At 34.8% G+C, this 15,936-nt stretch overlaps 1 pseudogene; it reads right to left on the bottom strand.

Moving 5' to 3' along the window:
* Positions 1-12,956: 12,956 nt before the first annotated feature.
* LOC133182878 (uncharacterized) lies at positions 12,957-15,134 on the bottom strand (annotated as a pseudogene).
* Between the last annotated feature and the right edge of the window lie 802 nt (positions 15,135-15,936).

The following is a 15,936-nucleotide window of genomic DNA, read 5'->3' as shown; positions in this document are numbered from 1 at the left end:
TTTAAATTGTAAAAATACAATTCTGCATAGGGATGCTACTACCAAAAAGGGAAACATTTTTGGTGTAAAATTTAAAACAGGGGAACAGATTTTTACTGCTGTTGTGAGAGAAATTTGAAATAGTAAGAATTACACTTATGTAAATTGTACGAAAGGGATTTTAAATGATTTATCTTCCAATGAAAGTGATGCAACAAATGTTTAAAGTTCAGCGTCCTGTTTTATGACAGATAGAAGTGCCACAAAGCAGAAAGTTAATGACATTTTAAGAAAGGAAATACCTCATGATGTTCATTCTTTTAAACGTGCTATTCATCCTCTTCTACAATTTTTACGTTTGCATTGAAGAAGCTTTTAATATTGAAAAAGAATTGCATGTAAATTTTCATGCTTATTCAAATTCAGTCAAACAAGCTTTTATCTTGTTTCTTTAAAAATCTGTTTCAAAGTTGTTTTTTAACAGAGATGATGTTGGATCCCATTATTTTAAATGTTTTTAGAAAAACTATAAAGAAAAAATTCCAGTTATGAATTTTTAAAGGAAACAGGTTTAATGTTTCATTTCACAATGCTGTAGGAACTTTTTTCCTCCATAAATTGTTACAATATTTGCTTTCATTGAAAAGTTGATATTCTTTTTTTAAAAACAAAATTTCATTGTTTTATCCATACAAAGTTAGTTTTGTTTAAATTTCTTTTAGGAACTTTAGGAATGTTATGCAAATTAATTACTTGAACCTTATTTTTACTGAAACTTATTTTTTAAAGGTTTTCTTTTGAAGTTAGCAATACATGTATTTTATATACGGGTCTGTATATGAAAGGTTTTTACTTGTGTTGAATATGTTTTATGATGATCCATCATTTGCTTTAAAACAAGAATTGCGATTATTGTATGGGCCACAGTATTATGACAATGTTTCAATTTTTTTAAAGTTTGATTGTTGGTTTACACAACGACCACACTGCTGTGTTTTTTAAAGACTCTGTGGTGTTTTAAAAACAAACGTACAGGAAATTTTTAGTGATTTCTTTTTTCAGGTGGCAAATGTTTTAATGTAAAATCCAGATGTTTTAGAAGAATGTTCTTCATGTGTTTCAAATAATATTTGTTTAGAAAGACTTGTGGGTCAGTTGGATTTTAGTTCAAAATCAGGGCCAACTTCTACTGTAAATAGTATTGAAAGTTCCATTATTTTTATTAACAACAATACAAATGAATGGTGAGCAACAAAAGAAATGATGATTAGGAAAGGAAAATAAGAATTGAAAATGCAAGAAAGAAAACTTGGATTTACAGAAAAAATAATTAATATGACCAACATTTGATAAGTTTGAAAGAGAAACTGTGCAGGGACCGAAAGAAGACAATAGAAATACTTCAAATTTAGAGGAAAAAATAAATGAACAAGCGACAATGATTTTGCATTGAGAGGCATAACATTACCAACATGAATCGAAATTTGAAGAAGAAAAAAAAAAGAATTGAAACTTTATGAAAAGAGGTTGAGGTTTTAAGACATAAAGAAAAGTTTTTAAAAATACAAAAGAAGAAAAGGTGTTCAATGTAATACTTTTAAATCGTATAGAGAAAATATCAAAAAAGAAATGGATATTTTGTTATGAGAAAAGGAAAATAGTGATAACAGTTCTTTTGAATGTGTGCAAATTGAAAAAAAGATTTCAAGGAAATGTCAAAAGGGAAATCTTTAAATTAAGAAATTCGTATTATATTTTTAGAAGCCACAATATTGGTATTGTACATACTGCAACAGTTATTGAGACAGTTTTAAATTTGTTTGATATTAATGTTAAAAAATTACTGCACCTGTATTATCAAGTGAAATGGGTTTTGTTTCACGAAATCAAATGAATGAAAAACTTTTAAATTGTAAAAATACAACTCTGCACAGGGATGCTACTACCAAAAAGGGAAACATTTTTGGTGTAAAATTTAAAACAGGGGAACAGATTTTTAACTGCGGGTGTGAGAGAAGTTTGAAATAGTAAGAATGACACTTATGTAAGTTGTACGAAAGGGATTTTAAATGATTTATCTTCCAATGAAAGTGATGCAACAAATGTTTAAAGTTCAGCGTCCTGTTTTATGACAGATAGAAGTGCCACAAAGCAGAAAGTTAATGACATTTTAAGAAAGGAAATACCTCATGATGTTCATTCTTTTAAACGTGCTTTTCATCCTCTTATACAATTTTTATGTTTGCATCGAAGAAGCTTTTAATTATTGAAAAAGAATTGCATGTAAATTTTCATGCTTATTCAAATTCAGTCAAACAAGCTTTTATCTTGTTTCTTTAAGAAACTATAAAGAAAAAAATTCCAGTTATGAATTTTTAAAGGAAACAGGTTTAATGTTTCATTTCACAATGCTGTAGGAACTTTCTCCATAAATTGTTACAATATATGCTTTCATTAAAAAGTTGATATTCTTTTTTAGGTCACCTGAGTCACTCAGGTGACCTATTGCTATCCGTTTTTGTCCGTCGGAGTGCGTCGTGCGACGTGCGTTAACATTTGAACATTTTTAGCTTCTTCTCTGAAACCGCTCAACCAATTTCAACTAAATTTGGCATATAGCATCTATTGGTAAAGGGGAACAAAAATTGTGAATTTCATGGTCCCTGCCCCCCTGGGGCCTGAGGGGTGGGGCTAAAACCACCAAAATTAATGCAATCTTTAAAAATCTTCTTCTTTACTCCTGGACATCAAGCAGTCAAACTGTTGGCATCATTGTGATAAGCATTGAGTCCTCTACCAAAATTGTGAAATTCATGGCCCCAGGGTCAGGGGTTCTGGTGCTAGGGCGGGGCTATATAGATCATATAGTGAAAGTGCATTATTTCTTTGAAAATCTTCTTCTCTGCTCCTGGGTATTAAATAAACTAAGTAAGTATATAGTTATGATGAGTAAGAGTGACTCTTCCAAAATTGTGAAATTCATGGCCCCAGGGGCAGGGGTTCTGGTGTTAGGGCGGGGCTCTATTGATTATATAGTGAAAATGCATTAGTTCTTTGGAAATCTTCTTCTCTGCTCCTGGGTATTAAATAAACTAAGTATATAGTAATGATGAGTAAGAGTGACTCTTCCAAAATTGTGAAATTCATGGCCCCAGGGGCAGGGGTTCTGGTGTTAGGGCGGGGCTCTATTGATTATATAGTGAAAATGCATTAGTTCTTTGGAAATCTTCTTCTCTGCTCCTGGGTATTAAATAAACTAAGTATATAGTAATGATGAGTAAGAGTATCTCTACCAAAATTGTGAAATTCATGGCCCCAGGGGCAGGGGTTCTGGTGTTAGGGTGGGGCTCTATTGATTATATAATGAAAATGCATTAATTCATTTAAAATCTTCTCTGCTCCTGGGTATTAAATAAACTAAGTATATAGTTATAATGAGTAAGAGTGCCTCTTTCAAAGTTGTGAAATTCATGGCCCCAGGGGCAGGGGTTCTGGTGTCAGGGCGGGGCTCTATTGATTATATAGTGAAAATGCATTAATTCATTGAAAATCTTCTTCTCTGCTCCTGGGTATTAAATAAACTAACTAAGTACATAGTTAGGATGAGCAAGAGTTCTTTTTCCAAAATTGTGAAATTCATAGCTCCTGGGTCAGGGGTTCTGGTGTTAGGGCGGGGCTCTATTGATTATATAGTGAAAATGCATTAATCCTTTGAAAATCTACTTCTCTGCTCCTGGGTATTAAATTCAGTAACTAAGTACATAGTTATGATGAGCAAGAGTGCCTCTTTCAAAATTGTGAATTTCATGGCCCCTGGGTCAGGGGTTCTGGTGTTAAGGCGGGGCTCTATTGATTATATAGTGAAAATGCATTAATCCTTTGAAAATCTTCTCTACTCCTGGGTATTATTGAAACACATTACATACATAGTTATAATAGTCAAGGATGCCTCTTTCAAAATTGTGAAATTCGTGGCCCCTGGATCAGGGGTTCTGGTGTTAGGGCGGGGCTCTATTGATTATAAAGTGAAAATGTTTTAATTCTTTAAAAATCTTTTTCTCTGCACCTGGGTATTATTTAAACAAACTAAGTACATTGTTATGATAAGCAAGGATGCCTCTTCCAAAATTGTGAAATTCATGGCCCCGGGGACAGGAGTCCTGGTGCTAGGGCGGGGCTATATAGATCCTATAGTGAAGGTGAATTATTTCTTTGAAGATCTTCTTCTCTGCCCCTGGGTATTGCTTAAACAGGCTAAAGTACATTGTTATGATACACAAGGATGCCTCTTCCAAAATTGTGAATTTTATGACCCCAGGTTTAAGGGTTCTGGTGGGGGGGGGGGGGGGGGGGCTTCTATTGATTATAAAGTGAAAAAGCAAAATTTCTTTGAAAATATTCTTTTCTTCTTCTGGTTAAAAAAGCAAAGAAGCTAAGTGTATAGTTATGATGAGCAAGTGTGCTTCTTCCAGAGTAGTGAATTTCATGACCCCTGGGTCAGATGTTCTGGTGTGAGGGTGGGGCTCTTGATAATTTAGTGAAAATGCATTAATTCTATTAAATGATCCTGTTTGCTCCTTAGTGTTAAGCAGATAAACAAAGTGATGATGAGCAAACATATGGTCCCAGGGTCAGAAGCTCTGGTGTTTGGGGGGGGGGGGGGGCTCTATTGATAATATAGTGAATCTGTAGTAAAAATGCATTATTTATTTAAAAATCTTCTCCGCACCTGGGCATATCTGAGGCAAACAGAGTAAAAAGTTTTTATAAAAAAGGGAATTTTTACCAGATTTTTGAACATCTGGACCATTTGGTCAAGTGTTCTGGTCCTAGCCAGGGCTCTATTAGTTTGTATTCTACTGAGAGGAGTTATTCCCCTTTGCCATTTACCTTTGATATTTTATCACTGTAAATAATGTACTTGAAAGGTAAATAGAGAATTATGCAAAAACTTTTATTGTATAATACAAAAAGTACTTTCATTGTTTTAATGATCAGATAGACTTTAAGTAGTAGATAAATAAAAATGAGACAAAAATAACTTGTTTTATTATATATTCATCAAAGACCAAGAGATGCCAATGTAAGAGATTTCAACAAAGGATTAAAATAGTACAGAAGCATTGATTATTTGTTAATATACTGTATAGTGATAGTGATAAATGGGGAACAGATTAGAACCTAATTTATGAACTGTTAATGAATATTAAGACCAATTATTTTGTTGATCATGATCACCCTATTTCTCTTGCTTTTGGGCAACAACGCTTCACCTTTCAGTTCATTTTATACTCTATGCATCCTTGAAATTGTTTTATCATACTCAGGTGACCGTTAAGGCCCTTGGGCCTCTTGTTTTTTTTTTTTTTTCTTTTCAGAACTTTTCTTTTAAGAACTTTAGGAATGTTATGCAAATTAATTACTTGAACCTTTTTTTATTGAACCTTATTTTTTAGGGCTTTCTTTAGAGGTTAGCAATACATGTATTTTATATATGGGTCTGTATATGAGAGGTTTTTACTTGTGTTGAATATGTTTTATGATGATCCATCATTTGCTTTAAAACAAGAATTGCGATTATTGTTTGGGCCACAGTTTTATGACAATGTTTCAATTTTTTTTTAATTTGATTGTTGGTTTACACAACGACCTCACTGCTGTATTTTTAAAAAGACTCTGTGGTGTTTTAAAAATAAAAGTACAGGAAATTTTTAGTGATTTTTTTTCAGGTGGCAAATATTTTAATGTAAAATCAAGATGTTTTAGAAAAGGTTCTTTATGTGTTTCAAACAATATTTGTTAAGAAAGACTTATGGGTCAGTTGGATTTTAGTTCAAAATCAGGGCAACTTCTACTGTAAATAGTATTGAAAGTTCCATTATTTTTATACAACAATACAAATTAGGAAAGGAAAAAAAATAATTGAAAATGCAAGAAAAGAAAACAGAAAATTTATGGATTTACAGAAAAAATAATTGATATGACCAACATTTGATAAGTTTGAAAGAGAAATGTGCAGGGACCGAAGGAAGACAATAGAAATATTTCAAATTTAGAGGAAAAAATAAATGAACAAGCGATAATGATTTTGCATTGAGAGGCATAACATTACCAATATAAATTGAAATTTGAAGAGGAAAAAAAAGAATTGAAACTTTATGAAAAGAGGTTGAGGTTTTAAGACATGAAGAAAAGTTTTTAAAAATACAAAAGAAGAAAAAGGTGTTCAATGTAATACTTTTAAATCGTATAGAGAAAATATTAAAAAAGGAATGGATAATTTGTTATCAAAAAAGGAAAATAGTGATAACAGTTCTTTTGAATGTGTGCAAATTGAAAAAATTAAATTTTAAGGAAATGTCAAAAGGGAAACCTTTAAGTTAAGAAATTCGTATTATATTTTTAGAAGCCACAATATTGGTATTGTACATATTGCAACAGTTATTGAGACAGTTTTAAATTTGTTTGATATTAATGTTAAAAAAAATACTGTAGCTGTTTTATCAAGTGAAATGGGTGTTGTTTCACGAAATCAAATGAATGAAACACTTTTCAATTGTAGAAATACAACCATGCATAGGGATGCTACTACCAAAAAGAGAAACATTTTTGGTGTAAATTTTAAAACGGGAACAGATTTTTACTGCGGGTGTGAGAGAAGTTTGAAATAGTTAGAATGACACTGATGTAAGTTGTACGAAAGAGATTTTAAATGATTTATCTTCCAATGAAAGTGATGCGACAAATGTTTATATTCAGCGTTCTGTTTTATGACAGATAGAAGTGCCACAAAGCAGAAAGTCAATGACATTTTAAGAAAGGAAATACCTCATGATATTTATTCTTTTAAACGTGCTTTTCATCCTCTTTTACAATTTTTAAGTTTGCATTGAAGAAGCTTTTAATATTGAAAAAGAATTGCATGTAAATTTTCATGGTTAATCAAATTCAGTCAAAGAAGCTTTTAAAATCTGTTTCAAAGCTTTTTTTTTAACAGATGATGTTGGATCCCAATATTTTAAATGTTTTTTATGAAAAACTATAAAGAAAAAATTCCAGTTATGAAGTTTGAAAGGAAACAGGGTTTTTTTTTTAACAAAATTTCATTGTTTTATCCCTACAAAGTAAGGTTATTTTTATTTCTTTTAAGAACTTTAGGAATGTTATGCAAATTAATTACTTGAACCTTATTTTTATTGAACCTTATTTTTTAAAGGCTTTCTTTAGAAGTTAGCAATACATGTATTTTATATACGGGTCTGTATATGAGAGGTTTTTACTTGTGTTGAATATGTCTTATGATGATCCATCATTTGCTTTAAAACAAGAATTGCGATTATTTGTATGGGCCACATTTTTATGACAATGTTTCATTTTTTTTTTAAATTTAATTGTTGTTTACACAACGACCTCACTGCTGTATTTTTGAAAAGACTCTGTGGTGTTTTAAAAACGAATGTACAGGACATTTTTAGTGATTTTTTTTCAGGGGGCAAATTTTTTAATGTTAAATCCAGATGTTTAGAAGAAGGTTCTTTATGTGTTTCAAATAATATTTGTTTAGAAAGACTTATGGGTCAGTTGGATTTTAGTTCAAAATCAGGACCAATTTCTAATGTAAATAGTATTGAAAGTTCCATTATTTTTATTAACAACAATACAAATGAATGGTGAGCAAAAAAAAAAAAAGAAGATGATTATGAAAGGAAAATAATAATTGACAATGCAAGAAAAGAAAACAAAAAATTAATGGATTTATAGGAAAAAAATTGATATGACCAACATTTAATAAGTTTGAAAGAGAAAGAAATAGAAACAACGAAGAAGAAAGAGAGACAGAGGCAGTGGACAAGGCGTTGGAGGATATGTTTTGTTGTTTAACGTCCCTCTCGAGAATTTTTCACTCATATGGAGACGCCACCTTTTGCCGGTGGAGAGCTGCAAATGTTTGTCCTATACTCAGCACTTACGGCCACTGAGCAGTGAGGGATCTTTTTCGTGCCAGCACCTGCGACACGGGACCTCGGTTGATACGGTCTAATCCAAAGGACCGGTCTCCACGTCCCACAGTGGGATTCGAACCCGCGACGTAAGGATCAACTCCTTACTTCGCGACTCTAGAGCAGACGCTCTAACCACTGCGCCACGCGGGCGACTTTGGAGGATATGAGAGAACACGGAATAAAGGAAAGCAGGAAATCCACAGAAAAGGAAATATGAAAGTTAAAAGAAAGATGAAATTACATACTCTAAAAACTCAATATGTACAAAAAATTTTTAGAGTTAGCAAAAGGAAAACAGTATGATCATCTTAAAGAAAATTTAATTCAACTATTAACATAAGAAACTCTAGTGTTAATGTGTGCCGGGAGTTCACTGTCAACAAAGAAATCATCCATGCGTGGACAAGTAATGATGGACAAAATGTAGATTTGGAAGGACAGATGTTCATTTTTAAAGATGGAGTTTTGAAAGTAATTCAATGAAATTGATTTGTCTGTTTTCGATCAAAACACTAGACTACACCAATGTATTTAATTCTTCACATTTTAGGTGAAATAACTAAAGCTCTTCTTTTTGTGCTAGAAAAAACATAGCAATACGGGGACATGAAGAGGGGAAGGGTAACTTTTCTGCATTACTGCATTGAAAATGCACAGAAAGACCCCATTTTTCCTGCACATTTAGAGTCAGTAGACATTAAGGCTAAGTATACATCCCCTATCATACAAAATGAACTTTTAGATATCTGTGCAGACAAAATCAGAAAAAGGAATTTATAGTTAATAGCTGTAATGCTGCCAGTTTTTATGGTTTTATTGCAGATGAAGCAACAGACTGTTCCACAAAGGAAGAAACTGCATTGTGTACGAGATTTTTCGATAAAGATTCTGGAAATGTTTAAGAGTTTCTTGGATTTCAGGAAGCTGAAAGTACTACAGGGGAACAACTTGCTAATAAGTTTAAATCATAATTAGAGGAGTATGACATAAACTTTCGTCGTATGTGTGGACAGGGGTATGATGGGGCAGCCAATATGGCCGGTAAGCAGAGGTGTCCAGGCAAAAATCAGAGAGAGAGCGAGAGTACTTCAAGCTACCTACTTTCATTGTCTTGCACATTTACTGAACTTGTCAGTTGTTCATACTTGCAAAGAACCACTTATTTGGAATATGATGGATAAGGTACAGACAATCTCTTTTGCATTCGATAACGTAAAAAGCTAAACGTTTAAAGCAGTTTAACGAAGCATTATCCAGTGATAATCCGACGAAGGAGCAAATGGAAAACGAAACTCCAAACCTAATGCGAGACCAGGTGGTTCTCTATGGTTAATGCATTAACTACATTTAAGAAATGTTACAATGTTGTTATCTATGCTCTAGAGGAATTGTCTGAGGACGGAGACGCTAAAGCATGGAGTTATGTGTGTTCAATAAAACAGTTTGACTTTCTCAAAGCATAGCTCTTGTTACATCTGAGCATGTTCTTAGTCACCTCAATCCTCTCTCAGCAGTTCTACAGGGGAAAACGCAGAGTTTATTGGAGACTACAAAGGAGAGTAAAACCTTGATTTCTATGCCGAGTGCAAAGCGTGTTGATGACAGTGTGTGGGAGTGTATATTTGACGAAGCTATAGTCATGGAAGTCAGAAATGATGTTCAACCTTCGGTACCAAAGTTTGTTAGACGGCAATGCCACAGAGGAAACGTTCTTGGAGATACTCCATCAGAGTACTGAAAGCGAAATCTATATCTACCATATGTAGATCATCTTGTCAACGAATTAAACAACCGTTTGGTTCAAAACATCGATTCTCTAAACAATAACTGCTTCCTTCTCAAATAGGAAACATCACAAGGGCAAAACTGACAGAACTTTATTTCACATTCGGAGGACTTACCTACAGATGATAATATTGAGTTCCAACGGGAGGTAGACAGGTGGAGGGCAATATGGATTTTTGTTCAGGAAAAAACAGAAACTCTTGGCGAGACTTTGGCTTCATTCAATGAACCTATGTTATACCCAAACATTTACAAATGTTTGGAAATCCCTGCAAGTATGCCCGTAACTTCAGCAACCGCAGAACGCTGTTTAAGCGTCATGCGTCGATTGCAGACACACCTCAGGTCAACGATGACGGGACGAAGAATATTATCTTTAGCAACTATACACATGTAAATGAAGCAGCTGCTATCTCAGCATTTGATGTAAAAAAAAGCAAAGAACCCTTACATTTCTCTTTCAATAAATGATAAAGATTGCTGCTCTGATATCTCCCGTAATTATTTACATACAATTTCATAACTTGACAATGGTTATGAATTGTGAAAACACATAGCACAGATGAGATTCTCCTATTTTATCATGCACATTTATGGTTTGTACATGGAACACTAAAATAAATTACGAGAATTAGCGGTATCTTAAAGTTTAAATGCATAATTTTTGTATTATAAGAGTGTCTTTTATAGACAAAAATATTATTAGTCAGTCGGCGGGCTGGCTAGTTATCATACGAAGAACTTCAAATGCGCTTGCGTGTCCTGGAATTCTGTTAGGATAGATAGCACAAAACTTATTGATTTACAGTCAACTCGTACCCAAACCAAGTCGTACCCAAAAAGTTAACTTGTACCCAAAACTGAAGTCAACTCGTACCTAAAACTGAAGTCATTCGTACGTATAGTTTTCCTATGTGATTTAATACAAAGTTTTCCTGTGCACAAAAAATAAGGAGTCAACTCGTACACAAAGGTTTTTCCTATAAATTTTACCTATACATGTACCATACGCAAAGATCGATTTGTACACTAAGATTTTCCCGAGATTAAAAATGAGGAGTCAACTCGTGCACAAAGGTTTTGGATCTAGATAATTACGTAACAGGGCCTTCCGGCATAAATGCTACGGGAGGGAGAGTTTGGGCTAGTCCCACTGGTGCACGGCTATTCGAAAAGTAGCCAGTCTTTGCAAACACAACATACCGTTTACGGTAGCTCAGTCGGTATCCAGAGCGCTCGCTCCGTGATCGGGAGATCGTGAGTTCGTATCTCGGCCGCGACAGACCTAAGTCGATTAAAAATAGGTAGCAATTGTTCCTTCGCCATGCGCTCGGCACTTTGAAATGAGAGTTGCGGGTCCTTCGGATAAGACCTTAGAAACCGAGGCCCCGTGTCACGGCAGGCGTTGGCACGATAAAGATCCCTCACTGCTCAATAAGGTCAAAATTTGAAGCCCTTCACCGGTATATGGTGACGTCTCTCTATGAGTGAAAAATTCTCGAATGGAACGTAAAACAACATACAATCAATCAATCACACACAACACTTTCTTCAAGCTGGTTCCAATTTATTGCAGTTCTTGGAAATAATCAAGGTCTGAATTGATCCCTTTTACAAGTGAACGGTTTGAAACATTTTGAATTATTTGTGACTTGTTTTGTTTGTTTGTTTGTTGTTTAACGTCCCTCTCGAGAATTTTTCACTCATATGGTGACGCCACCACTTGCCGGTGGAGAGCTGCAAATTTTGACCTATACTCGGCACTCAGGGTCATTGAGCAGTGAGGGATCTTTTTCGTGCCAGCATCTACTGCGACACGAGACCTTGGTTTATACGGTCTCTACTTCCCACAGCATGATTCGAACCCGCGACGTAAGGACGCTCTACCACAGCGCCACGCGGGCGACGGCTTGTTTTGTAATTAAATTATCTGAGTCGAAATCCTTAAATTAGCGTGCACTGATCTTCTGTTTATTTTTATTAATAGGTGTTAAGTAGTCATGACTTGGCAGGGCTGGGACCAGTCCCTCAACCACCTTATAGAAGAAGACTTATCGATTTGCTTTTCTTCTATCCTGTAGAGTTGGTAACTTTAAATCGCTTAGCATCTGTGTAATACATCCTGGGTCTTTTGACGTATAGTCCCCTGTGATGAAACGTGCTGCTTGGCGTTACACCTTTTCTAGCTTCATGATGTATTTATGAAGATGGGGATCCCATATAATTGAACTATATTCTAGGGCTGAGCGCACCAACTATAAATAGGCAGTTTTTCTGCAATCAGGAGGGCAGTGTTTAAGACTTCTTCTTAGGAATCCCAGTGTTGAGCTAGCCTTTTCTGAGATCTTGTTAATGTGAGTTGACCATTTAAGGTCCTCTGAAATTGTTACTCCAAGGTATGGATTCTCTGGTATTAATTTTGTAGGATGTGGTTATTCAGTTGATAGAAAAAAGATGACTTTTGACTTATCGATAGTATATAGCATTTCTTTACGTTGAAGCGCATATCCCAAAGCTCTCCCCATTTTTCCAATTCATGTTGATCCTTTTGAAGTGCTCAGTGATCCTCTCGTTTCTTTATTGCTCTATATAACAAACTTTCTTATAAATATATATTTATTTTATACATAGATGAGAAGTCCATTGTCTATTTTTGCTGGAATAACTCGTATATAGGAATTGCCGAAATAATACTGTATTCATAATGAAATTTTGTCCAGTATGAGCTGATTGTGGTACATATTCAATTACGAAGTTATAATTATATACTATAATTATATATACTAGGCCTATAAGTAAGTTTTTATTCAAATTTGAATAAATAAAATACAAATATGATAAGGGCATTAATCACCATATATTTTGTTTTTTGTTCAATTTTATGGTCATTTTGGTTCCTTATTTCATGTTTTCCCAATATATGTATTTTTTCCATGCATTCTAGACCAGTTCTCATTTTTGTTGTATTTATTGAATGAAAAAAGGCAAAGAAGTTGTGTCATTTATAATTTATTTTATTTGTACAATATTTACATATATTACATAACAAAGATACTCAAATGAAAATAAATCACAACAACCTTATATCTCACATAGTTTTTGAGCTATTGTAAAAATAAATTTTGGACATCTTGATCTTTGACAAAACCTTAAGTCACATAACAGTCACATCAGCAGAACACTCTGGGTTCAAAAAGGACTGTAGAGGCGGCCAAGCTTCTTCAGCAGTGAAGAGGTAGAGATATCCCCCTCTGCATACTGGTTCCACAGCTGAAAGATCTTGGCCTGAACCTAATTTGAAAAAAAATAAAAAGACAAGTAAGTAAAATTCTTCTTCAACAAAATTCATCTAAAGCAAGTTGCATCAGAATAGTTTTTACACTGTATTTGAGCAGTTTAAGAGCGAATTCTTATAAAATATAGTAATTATTAAATGAAATTAATATGTTACCTTTCTTGTTGACTTCCTCTGCAACTTCCCCTCACTTACAAGACACCTCTGTAAGGGGATGAGATCTGCTTCCTTCCTCAGGAGTCTAGCAGAATGTAGAGGGGAAGGCTGTGGGACCCTTGGGCCTTCTGGAGGTTCATCCTGGTGTGCCAGCCCTCAACCTGAAGAATTGATTTAGAATTAAAGTCATACCAAATGATTTTTTCAAGTTGTACATTGTATAGAACTACTACGCTAACTACTGCGCCACGCGGAGCGACTTTCATTATGTAAATTAATTTATTATTATGTAAATTTGAAACTCCAAAAAAATCTGTATTTTTTTTTTCAAATCCTACTCTTCCTTCGGTTTTAAAGAATGGTACACAAGTAGAATACTTTGAGATAAGTTATTTTACTATTGGCTTTTGATTTTGACGAACAATGTTGCCATGGTTACTTGAAAAATGAAACTTTATACAAGATAAACTACACATTTATATAATTATACACCCCGCAAACGAAGTTTGGGTGGTATATAGGAATCACCTTGTCCGTCCGTCTGTCTGTCAGTGCAAACGTGTCCGGTCCATATCTTTCTTACGGAGGAACATTAGAATCTCCTACTTCACACAATGTTCATGACCTGAGGATGTGTCATAACCTTGACCCAAGGTCATTTGGACAAGTTCCTAATTCGTGTCCGGTCCATATCTTTCTTATGGATTAACTTGGTGAGTTCCCATTTTGCACAAAGATTGCTTAAGACATTAGGGTGTGTCATGACCTTGACGCAAGGTCATATGGGCAGTTCAAGTTCGAAAGAAAAAGTTCATAATTCGTGTCCGGTCCATATCTTCTTATGGATAAACTTGGGGAGTTCCCATTTTACACAAAGATTGTTCATATACTGAGAATGTGTGTCATGACTTTGACCCAAGGTCATTTGGGCAAGTTCAATGTCACTTAAAGAAATCCATATATTTCTTACGGATAAACTTGGTGAGTTCCATTTTACACAAAGATTGCTTATGACCTGAGGGTGTGTCATAACCCTGACCCAATGCCATTTGGGCAAGTTCAAGGTCACTGAAAGAAAAAGTTCATAATTTGTATCCGGTCCATATCTTTCTTATGGAGAATAATGTTGGGATGTTAGGAGTTTCCACATCACACAAAGATTGCTTATGACCTGAGTGTGTATTATGATCTTGACCTATAGTAACTATAGAACAAATGGATAAATAATGCATCCATACTTTCCAACAGAGAAATACTTGAAAAATTGTTATTTATTTTTTCAATGTAATAAAAAAAATGTTATTATAAGTATTGATGTTTTATTAGGCTGCGCCTTAGTTATATTTATTAAAAAAAATTTAATGAGCAATTACCAGTAAATTTTCACTCTAAATGTTTAAACAAATTGTGAACACTTCTTAGATCCATCAAATACTAGTATTAGTGACTTGACACTTTCTCTGAAAACCCTGCGGGGGGTGTTGGTACCTTTTGGACAGTTTTAGTTCTCACTGATTTTTTTATTTTAATTGATTGATTGATTTAATTGATTGATTGTATGTTGTTTTATCCCATTCGAGAATTTTTCACTCATATAGAGACGTCACCATATACCGGCGAAGGGCTTCAAATTTAGAGCTTTACTCGGCTCTTGGGGCCATTGAACAGTGAGGGTTCTTTATCGTGCCAACGCCTACCGTGACACGGGGCCTTGGCTTTTAAGGTCTCATCCAAAGGACCCGCAACTTTCACTTCAAAGTGCCGAGCGCTTGGCGAAGGAACAGTCGCTACCTTTTTTTTTTTATCGACTTAAGTCAGTCGCGGCCGTGATTCGAATGCACAACCTTCCGATCACGGAGCGAGCGCTCTACCGACTGAACTACCGTGACGGTAGGTTTGATAAATGGTGTTGCCATTATTATTCTATAATTTAAAAGGTTATTCTTCCTACTGTTTTTGTCTTGTTGCATTAGAACTTGACACATAGGGACTAAATCAAGTATTCTTTTATTTCTTGCAGCGGTCACGATAGCCTAGTGGTAGATAGCTCGCTTCGTGATCAGGAGGCCCGGGTTCGATTCTCGTTCGCAACGTTACGGTCCAACCGTAAACATAAGTAGTGACTGTTCCTTCGCCAAGCGCCCGGCACTGGAAGTGAAAGTCATGGGTCTTTTGCATGAGACCTTAAAAACCGAGGTCACGGTAGGCGTTGGCATGATAATTAACCCTCACCGTTCAATGGCCCAGAGTGCCGAGTATAAGTCAAAATCTGAAGCCCTTCACGGGCATACGGTGACGTCTCTATATGAGTGAACAAGATGTGGTTGTGAAACACTGATGCCCCCGTATGGCAGCTTATGGCGAAGGTTAAAGTTTCTCAAATGCAAGTCAAAATCCAGGCCAAAAGATAAAAAATGTTAAATTTGAAAGCCCTTGCTGCAACTGTTCAAGAGTTATGGCGAAGGTTAAAGTTTTTTAAAAGTAAGTAAAACATCAAGGTCAAGGTCAAAATTGCTGGTATCCAAAGGAAGAAGGTCTTGTCAAAAGGATTACATATGTAAAGTATGAAAGCCCTAGCACCAACTATTCAAAAGTTATGGCCAAGATTAAAGTTTTTCGAAAGTAGGTCAAACTCCTATGTCAATCTCAAAGTGTCAAAGTGGTTGGTATCCAAAGGAAGATCTTGTCACAAGGACTACGTATGTGAAGTATGAAAGC

The sequence above is a fragment of the Saccostrea echinata genome, unplaced genomic scaffold (genome assembly GCF_033153115.1).
Source record: "Saccostrea echinata isolate AGI-Se365-2 ecotype Australia unplaced genomic scaffold, CSIRO_AGI_Sech_v1 ptg000009l, whole genome shotgun sequence".
Taxonomy (NCBI): Eukaryota; Metazoa; Mollusca; class Bivalvia; order Ostreida; family Ostreidae; genus Saccostrea; species Saccostrea echinata.
Note: the sequence above shows the minus strand (reverse complement) of the source record. Positions and strands in the feature narration are given on the sequence as shown.